The sequence below is a fragment of the Pinus tabuliformis genome, chromosome 1_2 (assembly GCF_031772625.1).
Source record: "Pinus tabuliformis cultivar Carrire ecotype Pingquan chromosome 1_2, CPIR1, whole genome shotgun sequence".
In the NCBI taxonomy this organism is placed as follows: Eukaryota; Viridiplantae; Streptophyta; class Pinopsida; order Pinales; family Pinaceae; genus Pinus; species Pinus tabuliformis.
The window spans coordinates 932,335,392-932,344,334 of NC_142298.1; positions in this window are offsets into that span (position 1 = coordinate 932,335,392).

Below are 8,943 nucleotides of genomic sequence, written 5' to 3' on the forward strand. Positions count from 1 at the left end.
ATCCTGAAAATAGATGACATAGGACTTTCTACAGGAAGTCTGGAAACGGAGCAGCAAAGGGAGAAATCGCCTGAGATTTTGGCCAGGGAGGCGGCAACAGTGCTGGCTTCCCCCAACAAATCTCCAAAGCAAAAAGGGAAGCGAAAAAGGGAGCCTTCCATGTATTTTAAGGCAAGAAGGAGCATGCGGATAAAAACTGGCAAACCCCAGCCATCGTTGAAAGAGCCAATCACGATTGTAGACACATCAGCTACACAAAAGGAGAGGTCTCCCTCAAGGGCATCCATCACCATGAACGGGGAAGCCTGAAGACATCCACCTGGGGAGAAAGAATGAAAATGTTGGACACAAAGGCCTCTCTACAGGATGTTGAGGCTATTCTACAAGAAACACTGGCTAGGCTAAAAGAGACCAAAGAAATGGAAGGAGAGGCAACTAAATCACCACAGGAGGAAGAAAAAGTGGAGAACATTGTGGAACCTAGCCCCCAGCCCAGCTTGGGCTCCTACTATAACTTCTTAGAGTCCAGAAATATCATTCCCCAAAAATTCACAGTGCCACTTTTCCTTGCACTAGAAGAAGAGAGAGTAAGGACCCACACTTGGATGAAGATCGCCAAGTCCAAGGGTGCGGCAGATATAGGTCCCCTAGAGGAACAACTCAAAGGGGCGAGAAAAGAATTGGCTAGGGTAAAACATGTGGGAAGCTGTCAGAGGGCCAAGCTACAGGAAGAAAACGAGCTGCTTAAACAGCAGCTACAGCTACAGGGACAGAAGAAGGAAGATAGGCCTCCCATCTTGGGAGAACAATAGCAATAGGAGGAGCCCACAATAGACAAAGAAACCCCTGATGAACAGCAGAGAAGAGAAAGGTTGCAGGCTGAAATTGAGACACTAACTAGACAGCTACAAGAGAAGGAATTGCAAGCAGGCCAGGAGATAGAGTCTCTAAAATAACAGGTACAAGAAAAGGAGGCCCAACTGGCCTACATGGCCAGCTGGGCGATGGAAGCTCTGAAGTGTAAGTAGCCTGCCAAATCATACGCCCTATACCTTAAGGATCAGTGGTTGCAGTTTTAGATTAACACCTTGGCCCAAAGGGGCATCACTCCATTTCAAAATTATCATCAATTTGTGGCTTTATGTGACAGTAGTTCATTAGAGGATAGGGCCAAATTATCAAAGTTTTATTTGCACAACTTAGCCCTTCCAAACATGAATTCATGGGATCCCAACACTGTGGTAGGAGATGTCCAACTTATGGCCATGGCCTCTTGGATGAATCATGAGGAAAAAAGAGCAGCAGAGGACCGCAGTATTATGAGCAGGGAACTCAGTGAGCCACTAATGATCAGAGCAGAGCCGGACGACCCCTCAGCAGTGATAAGTGCCCACCAGCACTTGGCCAATAGCCCTCAGGATTTACTAGAGTACATTGAGCGACAGGCTCAAGCTATTGCCCACTTTGAGGACATGGAGAGACTATTGGGGGGTAATTGCCTTCATGCCTACACAAGGTGGTTCAACACACTGCCTCACAGCTTGAAGATTAGAGAATACCACACCCCAACTAGGATGAGGGAAGCCTTGGCATGAGTACCTCTCTACAAAAAGTCCATGCAGAATCTTCAGGCCAACTGGATCGGCCTCAAGTTAAGTCCTCCTTTGCTTTTGGGGCTGCTGGAAGGAGGCAAAGAAGAGGAGGAACATAGGTAGTGGGAAGAAGTGGAGCGAAAGGCCAGATTTCATGACAGACAAGAAGATATCACCGCGGAGGCCTGGGAGGTGAGAGAGGCAATCAGGGCAATCAAGGATGAGGAGCTGGACTAGTTTCTTAGAGGATGAGCAACCCATTTAGCAGGGGGGTGATGATGAGCCCCGAATTGGGTAACTTATTGGGCTCATTTTGCCTAATTGTTCTTGATCAATCCACCATTTTTTATAGTTTATGCATTTTTTTTTAGTATGTTAATGTTAGTTGAATGAATGAGGGTGGTCACTTTACCAACATGGCTAATACGTGGTTATTTCAGGTTTTTTTGGACAAATTTTGGAACAAAGCCAAGCAATTATGAGCCAGATGATAGCCAAGCATGAAGGAAAAGGGGTGAGGATTCGTAGGGAGGTTGTCTCTTGCATTAAATGGCCCTTCCTCGAAATCTCCACCCTCAACTCGGAGCTCAGCAGGCCACCAAAACGAATCCTAAAGGCAGCCGAGCAGCTTTGTGAAGAGTGACTATTTACTGGCAGTTTGAATAGCCAAGCCCCTTGAGTTAAGGAAGGCTTCTAGGACCCTCGTAGGGCATAAATAGGAAGGCTTCGGCCTTCATAGTTTACTTTTTTGGACTGTTTTTTCTTTGCACTAGAGCGCTGTTATTTTCCAGCTCCTTTTGTAGCTCCTGCTGTATAACTTTCTTGTGACATGATTATTTTTGGGTAATGAAAAGCAGCTCTATTTGGCATCAACTCTGAGTTCTTTATAGGAGCCTGTAGCTCTTGGGGTTGGGCCCAACCCAAGTGCCAAGGCTTCCTTTCTGTACTGTTATTTGTTTTTTATGTCTTTGCAAAATAATTTCTATTAAGTAGATTAAAATCTTGCTGATTATCTAGGTCACTGTTGATGATTAGAAAGGATTTTGATCTTTAGATTGAGTTGATAGGTTATTAACAGGGAAAAGCTTCAGAAAAATGCCATCAAGCACCTCTGATTTCACCTCTCCCTTAGTGGGATCAGGAGCTGGGATCAAGGTGACCTTGCTGCCAACAAAAACACTGTCTTTGCTTTGCCATGCAATCATTAGTGTTCGATTTTTATTTGCAGAAGTTGGTTACATGTTCAGATTCTTGATTGCTTCACTGCATAGCTAGTATACATGGTTTCATTGCAAATAAACTTCTGTTCATTCTCTTTATTGTTAGCTAGATCAGATTAGGTTAATGTAACTAGGTCTCTGATTTTCCAAGTCTTCGTTGGTTCAGTTGGAGAAACAACTTGCAGAGCACCCGTACCACTTCTCTATCTGCCCATACTCCATCAATCCCATCTGCTCCATCCCCTAACGTGGATTCTTGCCTCACGTTTGCCACATTTGCTCACATAACCCTAATTTTTGTGCAACATTGCTTCACTCCTCCTTGAACAAATCCAACCATCTTCATCTCTACTGAGCTCCATCTACCAAGTCCTGGACCTCCTCACACCCTTATCCTACCTCCATACTCACTCCTTCACCTTTCCTCCTCCATCCATCCTCCAAAATCCCATTTCTGAACATCCTGTAGAAAATTCCAGACATCCTATAGGAATTCCAAAACATCCTATAGAACCCCTGCAGACTTCCTGTAGAAGCTCATGAATGAGGTTTCTTGATAGCCAAACTCTGTGGAACTCTCTAGAAGGGTGTTAGGGACCCCTTAGGCCCTCTCTGAACCTTCTCGATCCCCACCAAGCATTTCCTCTCGCCAATCCACCTCTGAACAGTAAAAAAAGTTAAATCGCATGCATGATAATTCAGACAACTTATTCAAAAATACAAAAAAGATGTTTTTTTCAGATGTCACTGTAGAAGTATCTTAGAAACATGCATTTTACCTTCCTAGAAGTCAATTGCATCTCTTTTAGTAGCTTGCATCCTCTTTCTTGCATCAGTAGGGCTAGCTGGTAAAATTAGGGTTTGTTAGGGCTTGCGTTTCCTTTCAGCTTTCCAGTTTCTTTCTACAAGTAGATTAGCCTTCTTTGAGTTAGCTTTCATCCATCAGTTAAAAAGCTTCTTCTAAGAGCTCATAGAAGTTGGCTTAAGCTCCTAGCGGACTTATGCTAGCTGACTAAGTGACAGCCACGGCAAGAGCTAGTACTTGTGCATACAACATCGTCGCTTCCAAGTTTGTTACGAACTACCGGGTTGCTAAGAGTAAAGAAGGGAGTCCCAGGAGTTGCAACATTATTGCTACAATACTGGAGCCCACCACTTGCCTCGTTTCATTGCAATTTCTTTGAACCACACAATTGACTGTGCCTCTGATTTAGGCCTATTGAATTCTTTATTCAACGCGGTCTGGATGTCTGCCCCTCCAGCGTTTGGGTTATCATTAGAGTATTTAATGTAGCAGGTTAGTGCGCGATCTTGTAGTGAACTAACTAGTGTTGCCTTCTTCACGTGATCATCTGTCACGCTCTGAGCTTCCCATACAGCTTTTACGATGAACCAAAACTGGTCTGGGCCTCGATTTCCCAAGCCTTTAAAGAAAGCCAGCTTCACTGAACTTGCCATGCTGAACTGTAGTGGAGGTGGTGGTGGTATGGGTGAAGTCACAAGTGATGGTGGTGAAGTTGGAGGTGGTGTGGTGGAGGTGGTAGTCGCAGGAATCCTTGTCTTATTAACTAAATAAAACTTCACGCAAAAGCCTACGCTACTCCCTCCTCATCACCCAATGGAGGTGCAATCAATGGACTATATTTAGGACCATTTCTTCCTTTGTTCCTGTAATTTTTTCTGCTTCGCATAGCTCCGAACATCAAGGTAGCTGCAAAACCCATTTTTTGCACAATAACATCTTAATTTAGGTATTCAAATAATTCAAGTACTTACCTCGTGGACCTTTGAAAAAGTGTGGCTCTGCCTCATTGTATCTAAATGAGGTATTGACTGTGAATTCAGGCACAAATCCTTCTATGATGTGATCGAGCCAATGATTGACAGCACGGGCGATCTTATCCTTAGAAGCTTCCAGTATTTGTATTAGCTCCTGTTAGGATATTTCGACACATAGGAAATAGTTAAGTACAACTTGGTCTAGTATAGAGTTAGGTATAGAGTTAGGTAAAGTGTGTTTCTTTACCTTGTACATTTTGTAACTTACAATCCGACGGTCACGATATGTAGTGATCCGACGGTTCATTCTCTCCTCGGTATTACCGACACTTGATCCGTGGCTTGACACTCGATTGGTCCATGATTTCTATTTAAAGCACATGAAGGGTCATTTGTAGGGTAATCCGTCTATGAGAAAAGCATATGTAAGTTTTCATTCTTTTATTAATAAATTGCCTGAAGTGGCCGTGTTGGCTCAGGTCGTGGAATATTTCCCTCTTTGAGGGTTTTAACCACGTCAAAAATACTGGTGTATTGATCTGCGATCTGGTTGTGAGTGGTGTCCTTTGGTGTTCTGTCTAAGGAACTTACCCTGTAAATTCCTACATGGTATCAGAGCTATTTGAGGGCCGCGTCCGTTGGTGATCCAAATATGAAGCCGGTAGAACTGCATCTGACTGTTGTTTCCTAGATCTACTATTTTTGACTGCTTTCAGGCCGAGAGGACTGCTCTGTTGTGTTGGGAGCATCTGTTCCAGTGAGGAACCCCTTTCGTTTCATGCGAAAAGGTTTCTGGTAGCCCTAGCTGCGTCATTTTTAAGATCTGGAGGTATACAGTGTTTATTTGCAGTTTACAGTTATTTTCTCTCTGTTTATTTCGGTTTCGGTTTATTTAGATTTTTTTATTACCAGATCTATACCTTTCATTTCTGCATATGCTCTTTGCCCTGCGACTCTGTGCGATCTGGGCAAATCAAAAACAGAAAGGAAGGATTTTTCTCATGCATATGCTCTTTTCCCTGCGCCTTAGGGTGATCTCGGAAAATCAAAAACATTGAGGAAAATATTTAGTTTCCGGCTAAAGCTAACTTTGAGCCGCAAGGTTCATTTTTGAAAATATTTAGTTTTTTGGCTAAAGCTAACTTCAAGCCGCAAGGTTCGTTTTTTTGTATGTCCGTGTTGGGTTTTGTGTTTTTTGTTTTGTAGGGAAAAAGAGCCTTCTCAAAGCAAGCACGCAACCCAAAGCATCAACCCCCCCCTCTCTCTCTCTCTCTCTCAAATTTTTTGTATAGCTCAATTGGTTCTCTCTCTCTCTCTCTCTTAAATTTTTTGTATAGCTCAATTGGTTCAAAGCTATTTTAAGAGAGTAGAGGTCTTGGGTTCAAGTCTCCATTTTTTGGGGGCGGATTTTTTCATTTCCGCACATTCCTGCACTTCGTTGGCGACTTCATCAACATTTTTTCAAAAAGCCATAATTTCTTCATCTGGAAGCCGTTTTCAGAGCCGTTTTTTTTAAACCAGCCTAATTTTTTGAGATCTATCCATTGGAACACTTAGTTTCAGCATCTCTAGCTTCAGTTTCCGTTGAAATGGAAAGTCAATACCAAGTTACCCTTGACAGCACCAACTACTTCTAATGGTTGTCCTACATTGAGGATTTACTTAGAAGTAAAGGTCTCTACAGAATAGCCTCAGACCAAGAAAAGAAACCGAAGGATGAAGATAAGGCTGCTAAATGGGAAAATAGGCAAGATCAAGCACGTGGATTGATAGGGATGTCTATTTCTCCAGATCTTAGATTCCGTATTGCAGAACTTGATACTCCTGATGAAGCAATGAAACAAATCAATAAAGTTTTTGGGATTAAAAATGAAATTAGAGGCCATCAACTTGAAAATGAGTTGCTTACATTGGACCCTAATAATTTTTCTTGCATTGAAGATTTCTTGTCCAAGTTCAAGACCCTTAGATATCTCTTGGAAGGTGTTAAGGTTAAGAAAGAAGATAGTAACCTTATCTATTCCATTCTTACTAAGTTGGGACCAGCCTACTCTGTGTTTGTTTCCACCTTCCATTCTACAAGAGAAGCCTTCTTTTCTCAAGGAACAGACTACAAGTCCCCTTCCTTTGACTCTTTTTGTGATTCTTTAATAAGAGAACAAGAAAAACTCTTACACCTTGGTCTTCTTAATCTTGGAAACTCTTCCAAGAAAGCGTTAGCCGCCCAGCAGCAACCAAATTCAAAGAATCCTAAGAAGTCATATCCTAAAAAGAATGATCCTAAACCAAACAAGGGTCCTAAGCAATTTCAGCCTCAAAATGAAAAATCATTTCAACAAAATGATAAGACAAATAAAAACAAAGGGAAGAAGACTGATAGACATTGCAAATTTTGTAATCGAGATGGCCACTTAGAATCCAAATGCTTTAAGAAGATGGAAACCTTGGAAGTAGCGATGAAGAAACATAACATCCATTTGGAGCAATCTTCAACTTCAACTTCATCTTCAGGAATGGCACTTTCTACATGTGGTTGTCAAGCATCTCGGACTGGCTACGCACTAAATGTATCTTCTTCTTCTCATTCTCATGAGTGGCTCATTGATTCTGGAGCTTCTTATCACATGGCCAAAAACAAAGCCATGTTTTCTTCTTTAAATGATTGTAACACCAAAAATATATATGTTGGTGATGATAGATCTCTTAGTGTTGTAGTGACTGGAACTGTTCATCTAGATAATGGTCAGTTTAATGATGTATTATGTGTTCCAACCTTATCCTGCAACCTTCTATCTGTATATCAGATAACTCATTCAGGTGAAGGTAAAATCGTTGAATTTTCACCTCATGATGTTATAATCAAGGACCTAAGAGATCCTAAAAAGATTTTAGCTACTGGCATTGCTGATGATTCTACAAGGTTGTATAAGTTTCACAACTTTGGGTCAACAAATATTCCCTCAGTATTTGTTGCTCATAACGATGAAGTGAGCAAACTTTGGCATGAGCGATTTGGTCACTTAAACTATCGCTCCTTCAGCATCTATGTAAAGAAAATATGGTGACAGGTCTTCCTATGGTATCTTGCAGAGATGGTGTTTGTTCTAGATGTGTATTCGGAAAACATCATCGGGACAGTTTTGAAAAACGTGCCTCTTGGCACGCCTCAGCCCCTTTACAGCTTGTGCATAGTGATTTATGTGGTCCACTTCCAGTTGTGTCATTCTCTGGCTGCAAGTATTTCTTAACTTTCATTGATGATTTCTCTAGACGCACTTGGGTATACTTCTTAAAACTCAAGAGTGAAGTATTTAACACATTTTTGGCCTTCAAGGCCTTTGTTGAAAAACAATCTAGACATCAAATTCTTAAGCTAAGATCTGATAATGGCGGAGAATATGCTAAAAACACATTCATCAACTTTTGCACTGAGAATGGAATTCAAATGCAACATATTGTTCCATATACTCCACAAAAAAATGGTGTAGCTGAAAGGAAGAATCGCACCTTAAAGGAAATGGCTAATTGTATGCTACAATCTAAAGGACTTGGTCTTAGTTTTTGGGCAGAAGCAATTAACTGTGCAAATTACATAATAAATCGCACTCCTACTAAGGCTTTAAAGAATATCACTCCAGAAGAAGCATGGAGCTCAATCAAACCAGATGTAAGTCACTTTCGTGTTTTTGGAAGTGAAGCATGGGCCCATATTCCAGATGAAAAGCATAAAGCTTTAGAACCTAAGAGTGAAAAATGTACTTTTGTTGGATATTCTGAAGATGTCAAAGGCTACAGACTTATTCCATTTAAGTCCAAAAATGTTATCATTAGAAGAGATGTAAAATTTGATGAAAATATATCGGCCTACGAGCCTAGTCCGGCGGATGTGCCACCTCTCCCTATCTCTTCTACTTTTGAAAATACTTCTTCTTCAGATGATGAAAGTGAGGATGATAATCCTCCCCCACCATCTCAGGATCCTCCTTCAGCTCCTCAGCTTCCAAAATGGGTTCGTGCTACTCGAGATGCAGCAGGTGATCTTGTCGGTGATCCTACAGATCAATGACGCACACGTTCTCAGTTTGACAGAGCCTCTTCTTTACTAGCTCAAGCTCCAGTAAATTATGATCCTGACACCTTTACAGAAGCTTCAGGCCATCCAGATTGGGAAGCAGCTATGAATGAAGAATATCATTCATTATTGGAAAATGATACATGGGATCTTGTTCCTCTACCAAAGGGATGAAGACTTGTTAGATGAAAATGGGTTTACATAACCAAGTATGGACCAGATGGGAAAGTTGATAAACATAAAGCTCGTCTTGTTGCTAAAGGTTTTTCACAAGTTGAAG